This window comes from Neolamprologus multifasciatus, chromosome 23 (genome assembly GCF_963576455.1).
Source record: "Neolamprologus multifasciatus chromosome 23, fNeoMul1.2, whole genome shotgun sequence".
Lineage (NCBI taxonomy): Eukaryota > Metazoa > Chordata > Actinopteri > Cichliformes > Cichlidae > Neolamprologus > Neolamprologus multifasciatus.
The window spans coordinates 30,385,313-30,398,177 of record NC_140460.1 but is presented as its reverse complement, the minus strand read 5'-3'; the positions used below and the strand labels follow the sequence as shown (position 1 = coordinate 30,398,177).

The window sequence follows — 12,865 nt, the reverse complement described above, 5'->3', positions numbered from 1 at the left end:
TTCAACCCATTAACGTGTTTTATATTTGTGAAATATTTAATAATGCAGTTATGGAATCAGTTTTATGGGACAGTAATTACAAAAACCTATCATGAAAACTAGATGGAATTCTGCCAGTATGTCTGCTTTAATAAATGCTCTTTTCAATCAGATATCTGTGGTCCTTTACTCAAATATGAATCTGTTTAAGAGTGTTGCAAAATGGCAATATTGACAATAACAATAACATTTTAAAAAAACTCAATATTGCATTAAATTAATAATTACCCCCTTAATTCCTAGAGAAGCATTAAGGCTGTACTTAGTTTTTGTTAAATAAGCATGACACTCTGTTTTCTTTTTACCATGAATGCATAAGCTTCATAAACTGCACCACTAAATGAAAGCAAATAGCTTCTGCTTTCAGCTGTATTACAAAATAATAATTGCAAAATAACTGACAAGAAACAAGGGCAGGAAAATGGTCAGTATGATGGATTACATATAAAGTGAGTTTCAGACTCAGCACCCAGCTGAAACTAATAAAGTCACACGCTGCCCAGTCGGTACTGTAGGAAGATATGCTTGGAACATTTGTATTTAATAGACTAAAATATTGAAATTGAAATTTCTGTTTCTAGCTGTCTGTAATTTGTCCCAACTCGATATGTTTGCATTAGTGTCGTCACTATTACTCAATAACAATGCACAGCATGAATGCATTAAAGCCTGCTGCTCTGAAATGCATTCCACTGAGACACATGCAGGGAAATGCACGACAGGGCTTCATGGTATAAGAAGATAAGCTGAAAGTCAGTATTTCAATGCTGAGATAAGCAGAGAGCCTCTTCTAGAACTTTAGGCAAACTATGGCAAAATAAATAAAAATAAATAAATATGCAAATGGATAGAATAACACAGCTACTTAAGAAATCTGTGACTGAATATAATTCCAAGCTGTGAGAGGAATATTGAACACCACAGAACCACCCTGCTCTCTCCTCCTCCGGTGTTGATGCTGCCACTTGTGACAGGCATACCATCAGAGACACTCCATCAGTTAGCGGTAATATGTGATCACACCACACTGACCTCTGGGAAATTGAGTCTTTAATCATGACATCCCCAGACCCAGACTCCTGCAAAATTAGCATTCCTCAGATGCAATCTAATCTAGCAGCTTCTCCTGCCAATTCATCCAGAGCGAGGACACTGTTTGACTTTGTGCCATGTAATGTCAGTGCAATTCTGATTGATGAAAACAGCCGCGGGAGGCTGAGAGATGTGTCTCGGTTGGGTGTGAGAGTGATAAGCAAGGTCCTCTGTGTGGTTTGTATGTATGATGTTTATATTCACACCGAAAAGCAAGAATTAAGAATAAGCAATTGAAGCAGCTCTGATCTGAAATGTACATAACAATTCCTCATCTTAATAATACACTTAATGTATGTAAGAAAATGTTAATATTTAAATGTGCAGTGATTTTTACACATGCTGCTACGGTCCCTGAATCTGTGGCTCAAAGGTGCTCGAAATATGGGATGACACAACGCTGCTGCCATTCATCAAGCTTTCAATAAAGGGAATGTAGTAACTCACAAAAGGACAGACAGAAACAAAAAGAGATGGGAGCCCCAGCTAAAACAAACAAAATATGAAGAAAACCATGAACCAGCCACATAATTCCGGCATCTCCCCTAACGTAATCCAGGAAAACAAAACTAATAGCAACCAAGACCAAAAACAGTATTGACTGCAACTCCAACACAGCCTATGATACTTGATGGAGATCAGGTAGGGGTCATACTTGTTATTAACCTCTGTCTCTCTTCCACAGCATGTCTTTTATCCTGTCTTCCTTCTCTCACCCCAACCGGTCGCAGCAGATGGCCCCGCCCCTCCCTGAGCCTGGTTCTGCCGGAGGTTTCTTCCTGTTAAAAGGGAGTTTTTCCTTCCCACTGTCGCCAAAGTGCTTGCTCATAGGGGTCATATGATTGTTGGGTTTTTTCTCTGTATGTATTACTGTAGGGTCTACCTTGAGGCGACTGTTGTTGTGATTTGGCGCTGTATAAATAAAACTGAATTGAACTGAATAGTGTGGTGTGGGTGGGCATGGGAGGGAGGGGCCAGTTCACGCAAAAAATAAAAAAATCTGGAAGGGGTCAAATACATTTCCATAGCACTGTATTTATTTGTGATCCATGCCAATTACCATGACAGTACGCCGGTTATGTTGTTTTTTCATCTTTCTGTCACCTAATTATGTTGCAAACAAATTATTTCATATCCAGATGCTCATTATTGTAATGAAGCTCGTGACGATAAAGACGATGTACAAGCCAAACAGCAGACGATCGATCAGATTTCCAATCATCTCCCACTCCTGTGCAGCTTTGGTCCCTTGAAAGCATTTGTCCATCTGAAGTCGGATGGCTGTGAGATCTCTGCTTAATCTCCTCAGTTCATCCAGAACCGTCCCGGAAACTGGCGCTGGTTTTACTGGAAGTGTAAAACTGTAGATGCTCTGATTGTCTGAGAGGTTTGTGGCACTGGTGTTCATTGATAGTGCTGTCAAAAATAAACAGCCAGTGAAGTGCTATGATAAATTGATAAGTTGAGCATGACCTTTCAGACCTCATCTAACAGAAAAATCAGATCAAAAAATCTGATTTTCTAATAATACGCACCGATAATATGTTTTTATGAAAGTGAAACACTCCTCATTTATTATACTCGTTTAATATGACACTCTGCAGTGAATTACTACTTACTACTGTTATGAAAAAATAATAACATACCTTTGTGAGATGGATTGAGGGAGACTGTGACTCGGTTGCTCCTTTCCTTTGGAGGGATGCAAACGAGAACAGCAAGATAACACAAGGATGCTGTGCCAGTGAGGCACTGCACTGTACTCGCTAGACTTGAATTGAATGTTTGTGATGAACAGTGTCTCCAACAGGCTGGACACCATCAGCGCCAGACTGATGGAGAAGAAAACATCTGCAGGAAACAGCAACAAAAACAGGCAGTGTTCAGAACGTGTACACATGCACATTCTGGTTCTCAGTCTTAGTTATGATCTTGTTTAGGAAATATTTGGATTGCACCCATGGACACTTTATCTCCTGCTTGTGCGTCTCTGGTACGAGAACTAGACCACAGGAAAAATAAAGAGACGCAAAAAATAAAGTGGTTTTTTTTAGAGGGTGGAGCCTCTTAGCAAGTACACATTTAGGTCATAGAGCTGGCATATTTGATTTCCCTACATAGTTACAAGACAATGTATTGCTTTTCATATGTAGTGTCCCTGAAAGTAATCCTTACTCAAACTTCTTGAGGATCTTTTTTCAAAAAAAAAAAGAAATATACACATCATAATTCACTAAGTTATTTTCAGTATCACTCACTGATGAGGGGTGTTGTCTCCCCAGTGATAGGCAGCAGGCCGTTCGTGATGAGCAGGAAAACAGTGTAGCCCAGGGTGAGGGTTATCTTGAAGGAGGATCTGTCCACTCTCTATGGGGGCAGCATGAAGCTGAAGAGGTCCACTGTGATGAGGAAGCAGCTGGGGATCAGCAGGTTCACCACATAGAAAACCGGTCTCCGTCTTAGCACGATCTTGGGACGAGACGCAGGTACAAACCTTTGAGATTTTAAAGGTTTTCTCCTCCACAGTGATGTAAGACATTGATACATTCACACAGATTAGTGGCTAAAGGGGGTTCTACAAACTACTGAAAACAAATTTTTCACACACTGCTTACATATTTTGGCTTATTTTTTGTGTAATTCAATTCAATTCAATTCAATTTTATTTATATAGCGCCAAATCACAACAAATGTCGCCTCAAGGCGCTTCATAGATACAGAGAAAAGCCCAACAATCATATGACCCCCTATGAGCAGCACTTTGGCGACAGTGGGAAGGAAAAACTCCCTTTTAACAGGAAGAAACCTCCGGCAGAACCAGGCTCAGGGAGGGGCAGCCATCTGCTGCGACCGGTTGGGGTGAGAGAAGGAAGACAGGATAAAAGACATGCTGTGGAAGATGGTAAATGGACTGGTTCTTATATAGCGCTTTTCTACTCTTCTGAGCACTCAAAGCGCTTTACACAACTTGTGCATTCACCCATTCACACCCATTTGCACAAGCACATTTCTCTAGGTGTTTTCTAGATAACATTCACACACATTCATACTCCGATGGATGCATCGGAGAGCAATTTGGGGTTAGTATCTTGCCCAAGGATATTTGGCATGCAGACTAGGGGAAGCCAGGAATTGAACCACCAACCTTCCGATCAGTAGATGACCTGCTCTACCACCTGAGCTACAGCCACCCCTAAAGAGAGAAGAGAGACAGAGATTAATAACAGATATGATTCAATACAGAGAGGTCTATTACAGTTTTTCTCCATTGGTTTGGCTCATTTCTTTAAACAGAAATTACATTCTCAAAACTTTAAGATCATTTGGCAAAACACTCTTACAGTTTAGCACAACACTATAGCTCACCTGCAAAAGCTCATATCTCTTCCAAAACTGTTCACTCAGGCTTCAATCTAAATCCCTTTCTCATTTAAACAGTCAGTGTCTCCGAAATGGCAAAGATCCTTCTCAATAGCTTTGGCTCATTTCTCGACACAGATCGGACATTCTCATCATTCTTGGTGCTTTTGTCAAAATAAACCTGGTTGGTTGATCACAACAACATGGTCCACCTGCAAAAGCTCATATCTCCCCTAAAACAGTTCACTCATGTGTCAAAACTACATTTCTTTCTAATCTGAATAGTCAGTGCCCCCAAAATGCATCGTCCCTTTGGCATTGTGTGAGTACTGCCATACAAAATGTTTAGATGTTTTGTCACTATGGCAGAGGACCAACAATATACAACAGAAAAGAGTAGCCTCCAAGGTTTGACATCACAGATTGCACTCACACTACCAAGGAAATGATAACCATTTTTTATTCACATGCAAAGAAAGTTTCATACATATGTAAAAAGAAAATGTACATTACAGTAGTAAATTGTATGAACACAAAATCAAAAAACAAGGACTTATTCAGTGGTCGCTGTACTCATTCTCCCGCTGCACAGTGACTGGAATACTTCTCTAAACTGTATAAATTATGTAATTCCATAGTTTACAGTAATTTGTTCAATATATTTCTTGTCATATTTAGTATCAAAACATTCCACTAGTCCTCTCCACCTGCTAGTATAGACCTACCACTGTAGGCAGATGCACACAAAATCTCTACAGTAAGTTATACATTTTTTGCCTCACGCACAGTGCCCTGTCCTATACAACATATAATTCCATCATAGATTACATAGAGTACCTGTTTTCCCTGCGAAAGGTTTGGATAATGGAGGAGACTGTAGAACGAGGCACATTAGGCTGCACTCGACGACCTGCCTCTGCCATTGTGAGGCCATGGTTTATGACATGGTCTATAATTGTGGCCCGAATTTCATTCGGGACAGCACAGCACCTATTCCTCTCAGTCCTCCTCTTCTTCTTCTTCTTCCTCCTCTTCCTTAAGGAAGAACTTCCCCTTGTCCGTTTGCTTTGCCTTGTCTATCCATGTTCAGAGATCGGACTGGCTCTGGTCAAGCTCTATATATCTGTGTTTGGCAGCACACAATCATGGAAGACACCTGTGTGTGACACCTAGTTTCACCTGACTGTCAATGACTGTCATCAATTTATCAAATATTCAAAGAAATTCATATTTGGTATTCATGGTATTATGTTCTTGACCAATTTTGACAATTGAACAGACGGTTGTGCATGCGAGTACTTATACAATGAAATCATGCTGACATGTTTTGGAGAGAATGATCATTAGACTGAGAATCAACTAATCAGTTTAGATCTACAAGATCTATTCATTTGGAAAATGTGCTAAATGTGGGCTAACTGTATAACTGTAGGCTACTTGTACTTAATCATTTGCAAAGATGGACTGAGACAATTGAGACATGTACCAAGGCATTTGCCATTTGATAAAATGAATGAGAAATGCCATTCTGTTGTGAACATTTGCCAAGAGGTTTGGAGGTTTGTCCATGTTATTTTGAGAATGTAATTTCTGTTTCAAGAAATGAGCCAAACCAATGGAGAAAAACTGTAACACATAGTGAGTGAGAAAGGTGACTGGAAAGGAAAAACTCAATGCATCATGGGAATCCCCCGGCAGCCTACATCTATTGCAGCATAACTAAGGGAGGATTCAGGGTCACCTGGTCCAGCCCTAACTATATGCTTTAGCAAAAAGGAAAGTTTTAAGCCTAATCTTAAAAGCAGAGATAGTGTCTGTCTCCTGAATCCAAACTGGAAGCTGGTTCCACAGAAGAGGGGCCTGAAAACTGAAGGCTCTGCCTCCCATTCTACTTTTAAATACTCTAGGAACAACAAGTAGGCCTGCAGAGCGAGAGCGAAGTGCTCTAATAGGGTGATATGGTACTACAAGGTCATTAAGATAAGATGGGGCCTGATTATTTAAGACCTTGTATGTGAGGAGCAGGATTTTGAATTCAATTCTGGATTTAACAGGAAGCCAATGAAGGGAAGCCAAAACAGGAGAAATATGCTCTCTCTTTCTAGTCCCTGTCAGGACTCTTGCTGCAGCATTTTGGATTAACTGAAGGCTTTTCAGTGAGTTTTTTGGACATCCTGATAATAATGAATTGCAGTAGTCCAGCCTGGAAGTAATAAATGCATGAACTAGTTTTTCAGCGTCACTCTGAGACAGGATATTTCTAATTTTAGAGATGTTGCGCAAATGGAAGAACGCAGTCTTACATATTTGTTTAATATGTGCGTTGAAGGACATATCCTGGTCAAAAATGACTCCAAGGTTCCTCACAGTGTTACTGGAGGCCAAGGTAATGCCATCCAGAGTAAGAATCTGGTTAGATACCATATTTCTAAGCTTTTCAGCACCGAGTACAATGACCTCAGTTTTATCTGAGTTAAGAAGCAATAAATAATGACAGGATGATAATGAAGATGCCATGCAGTCTTGTTCATTTGAGATTGTATAAACCTAATTTAAGAATGCGGTGAAACTGAAGTATTTCCAAAAGGGCAATGCTGCACCACCACCAGAAAGTGTTACTATAGGGAAGCCCGAAGCTGTCCATAGGTTTGTTGTCATTCCTCTGTGATTAAGAACTAGCACAAAGGAAGTTTTTCAATGCATGAAAAAGCACTGTTGTGAGCAGCTTTAACAGTACAAAAATACATAATTAAATAAAAGTATGTAAAAAAAAATGCTTACATAGTACGTGATCTCTGAGTAGCTTCCCACAACTAATACCAGGGTGGAATCAGCTATACTGATATCATGAGCTCCCACTCTCCATTGGTCACCATCACGTCTCTGGACTCATTCAGGACCTGTTTGGAAGTGGTGCCTTGAATCATCCTAATATCAGTAGCTAGGTTGATATTTAAGAGCATAGTTTTATTTGGAATTATTAGCAAACAGCTTTGTGTTCAGACATGGATTTCAAATTTGTCGAGTGTGAAGTTCACACTTTTAATGATTTATTTTTTAGTTTTTTAAGTTTCAGAAAGCCTTACCAAAGTGTATATCTGCTCCAAACATCAACGAGCAGTTCTGGATATCAAAGGGGAAAGTATAGATTCCTAATTGGCAAGAACTGACCACTCTGATGGGCTTATCATCATACACATGACCTGTGTTGTACAAGTAGACATAAGGAGTTTTGGTGGAGCTGAATTCATCCAGGCTGGAATAGAATAGAAAAGAATAACAAAACATTTTCAATAATTAATAATAGCAATTTATTAAAAAAAAAAAAAAAAACTTTTAGTAGCAAAAATATGAAATGACAAGTCTTTTAAGAGAGCAGGGCTGAAATTACATATACATCTCCAGTAAGCCATGATCAGGGTTACCCATGTTAATTAACAGTCTGTTCAATGACCTCCCCTCCACTATAACTTCAAAACTGTCTAGCTTGTAGCCAATCAAAATGTGGAAAACTTACAACTCTGCTATTTGAACATCTGGAACATAAAGCTTTTCCTGAGGGACAGAGACTCGTTCAGCTCCACAATCCTTCTCATCCCAGTTCTGTCCCTCAATATCCCACTCCTACATTAAGCAGAAGAAAAGTAAAACTGTTATACAGCCTGCAAATGCCAGTTTAACTGCTGAAATACAGGGAAATACAACATCTACTACTATACATTTTGTGTAGAGCAGGGTCATGTTAACAACCCATTAAAATTTGTCTTAGGTCTGGCAAAGTTTACTATAGGGCGGAAAAATTTTGCTGTTAATTTCAGCATGTTTCAGTTTACATAGTCTACAAAGTCAACTTTATGATTTACTGGTTGAATTTTTTTAAAAGCCTTATAACTTCTATATAAATATATAAATAAATCTATAAAACGTATAAATCTATACGTGGTTTCTATTGTCAACATACAGAGAGCACATAGTTAGAACAATAGGCTAGAGCTATTTAAATAGATAACAATTTGAATACATGTACATACATGTACAATGTTCTTGAATAAGTATAATTTAGTGATTTTGTGAGATCTTTTCAAAACATACCAGGACATAAGACAGAAGACAGGGTTTGGGCTTTTTCATCCTAAAGACGAGACATATGAATTAGTATATTAGAATCATAAACATTAAGATTACCAAAATGATGACTTCTAATATCTAGTGTGTGAACTGTGTAGACTTACCACTCCTAAAATTCCCACCACGGTGATACTGATAGTTATGTTAAGTGGATTTGAAAAGCTTTTGACAGGACGAATCAGTTTTTTAGAGAACAAATTTTTGTCAAGCTCATCGAATAGGGCGACAGGAGTTGGACTGGTGCAGTTAAAAGAAACCACAAAGTCTGAGATCTAGAAAATAAAGAGCAAAGAAAACATATAATTATCTTAACTTCCTGCTAATGAAAATAGGCCAGTTCTCTTATTTTTATTGGTATTTTACTCCTGCATAGACAGTAGAGAATGAATATAATCACAACAGTTAAAATCTTGAGATCACAAGTCTGCTGACTTATTCTTTTGGTGTGTACTGAAGACATTATGAAAAAAAAACTGGATCTGCTGGTGCCACACATTAAGATTAATAAAACTGATTCTGTATAACATAATGTTCTTGGTGAACCTTCTTTTTTGGAAAAGGAAATAAAAGTGATGAAGCAGTATTTACTGTTTAGCAATTTCACTATTGTAACTCTATCAAAGTACAACAGATAATATATGTTAATTTGCATGCATAAAAATTAAGGCGATACTTATTAAGGCGACCGTCTTTAAAAGACTTTATTGTCCTTGCAGCATGAAACCGAATGTAAGTAAAACATTCTCTTGTCTTACCATGAAGCAGCATGTAGCTGATGATGAGTAGCTCAGCAGCCCTCTCCCCTGACATCTTCTGTCTCAGCATTAATTAGCCCTTATTAACATGACAAGTGTCTGATATTATAGATTAAAAAAGCTTAGCCATTGTCCAAGTGAAACTTGTAAACCACCTGCAGAGACTAACATTGACTTGTGTGATGCATCTACCATGACACACATGATCATCCACAAACTGTGAGTGTTTGGTTTTAAAACAGGTTTTTAAATCATCTGAACAGCATCCAGAGGTCGGTCTGTTTATTCAGCCCCCCCCCCCCCCCCCCCCCCCCGTCATCAACATCATCAACACCGTTTATGAGCAAGCGGAGTGAGGAATGGGCCCTTGTCTTCTCACACCCCCGTTCTTTGTTTGCCGTCTGGGGCAGGGGGCCGAAAGGAGGAGCTGGCCATCTGATTGGATTCTGTCTGGTGGGTTTCCTTGTTACTGCGGGACCGGGATGGTCTGCTTGTCTCCACGCCGGAGTAAAAGAAACCATCTCCTGGGGGCAGATTGTGCCTCTACCTGGGAGTATAGAGTCTGTATGGCGTTCATTTCTGTGTCTCCAAGTTGGACAAGTGTGTAAGTATTTGTATATGTGTTCATGAGGGTGGGAATGCATATTTGTGTCTGTATGTGTCTGTTTTTCTATGCCTATGTGTGAGGTCAGGTCTTAGACTTCACCTCTCTGGGAACATCTCAGGCTCCTCCAGGTTTGGGGGCCTATTTCCCCACTACACTCTCTGTCAGTGGCTGGTGCCCCCACCCACCAGTGCATTGGTGATTCTCAGTGCCCAGGGCTAGGTGCTCAGGTGTGTGCAGGCTCACTCCCGACGGCTGCTTGGTGGGGCCTGGCTCTGTCGGGCCCCTGCTGGGGGATGGGGGTAACATTTAATAAAAATAAGCTGATACTTTAGTTTCTATATTCTTTTTACAGCAAATCTTAACACCGACCTTTTAATAAAAATTTAAATTTATAAATAAAATAAAATTTAAAAAATAAAAATTTAATTTATTTATAGCCTTTCAGAGATCCCCTTTGCTGTCTTTCCTGTAAAATGTGAGTACACATTTCATACATTTCACCTAATGTAAACAAAATGTTGTCTTGTCTTACCATGAAGCAGCATGAAACCGAAGACGATTAGCTCAGCAGCCCTCACCCCTGACATTTTCTGTCTCAGCATTAATTAGTCCTTATTAACATGACAAGTGTGTGATTTATAAAATAAAACAGCTTAAGCACCATTATATGCAGATAAAGTTGTGTGGATGTCCAAGTGAAACCTATAACCACCTTCAGAGACTAATATTGACTTTTTAGTGTGATGCATCTACCATGACTTGATGGTACACACATGAGTCAAATACCTGTAGAAAAGCAAATGCAAGAACATGGTGACTGGTGTCACAGCTTTTTCTTTGTGTTAGTTTCAGTTTCAAATAAGATAACAACACAGCTACACAGTTATATTTTGTGATTTTGTGGTTTGATATTGGTGAGGGTGTAAAGGGCTTGTTTATTTTTGGAAAATTTCCATTGACAAGCAATTTTTTTCACAATTTGGGTTAATTCAATTCTATTTAGTTTTATTTAGACAGCACCAAATCTCAATAACAGTCGCCTCAAGGTGCTTCATATTGTAAGGTAGATCCTACAATGATACATACAGAGAAAAACCCAACAAACATATGACCCCAATCATATGGTTAAGGCTGGTTTGATGGAAATAAACCAAAATTGCATATGTATGTCTTGATTTATGGGCTTTTAAAAAAGAACAAACTATGCAGATACAACAGATCTTTTTAAAACAAAAGCAGGAAGCAGTTAAGTTTAAGGTGCTTACATACAGTATATGGACAAGTTGGGTCCCCTACACATTATACCTACAGCAGTTGGTCAGGCATGGATGGTAATATAAAGGAAGGTTTGAGGATTGCAGATCTTTTTCAGAAGACCATCATTTTGCAGAGAAACAAAATAATTTTACAAAAAACAAAAACTACCAGGGTTAAAATTATTAGCCTCCCTGATGCTAATAGCCATTTGTGTATACTTTGGCTGGATAACAGTTTAAGTTGTTTGTTGTACTTTTTAATAAGTATCAACTCAATTCAATTTTATTTATACGCCAAATCACAACAACAGTCACCTCAAGGCACTTTATATTGGAAGGTAAACCCTACCATGCATACAGAGAAAAACCCAACAATCATATGAGCCCCTATGAGCACTTTGGCGACAGTGGGAAGGAAAAACTCCCTTTTAACAGGAAGAAACCTCCAGCAGAACCAGGCTCAGGGAGGGGCGGGGCCATCTGCTGTGACCGGTTGGGGTGAGAGAAGGAAGACAAGATAAAAGACATGCTGTGGAAGAGAGACAGAGGTTAATATCACACATCCATGAGCAATCTCAGCCCATTCTTCTTTGGCAAGCTCCTCTAGATTTGATGGTCTTCTGGTATAGACCTTGGTCTTTACTCTTTATATTTTCAATGGGATCAAAGTCAGGGCTTTGCACATTACACTCACTAACATTCACTTTGGTCTTCTGGAGGTAGTTCTTCATCAGAAGCAATGCATGTTTTGGGTTGTCTTGTTGGAAGACAAAGTGATGACCGAGACCCAGTTTTGCTGCCAACTTCTTAAGGTTTACTTTCAAAACCTTAACATGTCCTTCTTTCTTCATGATTCCTTTTACCGAGTCCAGATGTACTGAAAGAACCCCAGGGCATAATTCTCCCACCACCATGTTTCAACGTGGGGAAAGGGTTCTTTCGGTTATACACCTGTCCCTTGTTTCTCCAAACATAAACAACATTTTTATGAACAAATAGGTTTAGTTTTGTTTCATTTGACCAAAGCACCTGATTCCAGTTTGAATAATCTTTCTCCAGTTGTTCTTAGCTAACTTCAGTCTGAGCTGAGGATGTCTCTTCTGCAAAAGTGGAGATTTTCTTGAACCTCACAGTTATTTGCTTTGAGGCCACAATTGCTCAGTTGGCTAAGTCATTCATTAGTATCTTGGCAGTTGTCTTGGGGTCTTTAGGCACATCTCTCTTTAGTTTTCTTTTTCAATGTGTTGCTTCCTTGCTCTTCCAGGCTTGTTCTGTACTGTGTGACTCTCTTTGAATTTTTTTGATGATACTTCTAACTCCAGTTCTTAACTCTGTGATAACTTTGAATATCCATGTCCCAAGCACCAACAAAACAACAGGCACATAATCCTGGTTCATAAGAAATGATCTCCCCAAGGTACTCAGCATCTTAGCGTATCTGATTCATACCATTCATACCACAAAAAGGAATGAACCAAAATAATGAATTCATTAAAGACTTTTTAGATTTAACAAGACACGTTTTTACTGCTTTAAAAAGCAAACAAATGAAAAAAAGTAGATTCATGCAGAGACAGTATCTTCGGGAATGGCTCAGGAGCTCACTGTAAATAATGTTTGGTCTTTTT

The 12,865-nt window shown here is 39.1% G+C and overlaps 1 protein-coding gene, 1 long non-coding RNA gene and 1 pseudogene across 3 annotated transcripts in view; 1 reads left to right on the top strand and 2 right to left on the bottom strand.

The window, feature by feature from the left end:
• LOC146491946 (uncharacterized) overlaps window positions 1-12,865 on the top strand; it is a 99,661-nt gene that overhangs the window by 46,119 nt on the left and 40,677 nt on the right. The gene's annotated exons all lie outside the window — the stretch shown is intronic.
• On the bottom strand, window positions 2,110-7,418 carry LOC146491949 (5-hydroxytryptamine receptor 3A-like; annotated as a pseudogene). The gene is made up of 4 exons (XR_014872268.1): window positions 7,273-7,418; window positions 3,390-3,600; window positions 2,778-2,982; window positions 2,110-2,547 (listed from the first exon to the last, which is right to left on the bottom strand). The product of XR_014872268.1 is annotated as a 5-hydroxytryptamine receptor 3A-like (transcript).
• On the bottom strand, window positions 7,814-9,208 carry LOC146491948 (uncharacterized). The gene is made up of 2 exons (XR_014872409.1): window positions 8,724-9,208; window positions 7,814-8,115 (listed from the first exon to the last, which is right to left on the bottom strand). It is a non-coding gene; the product is annotated as an uncharacterized LOC146491948 (long non-coding RNA).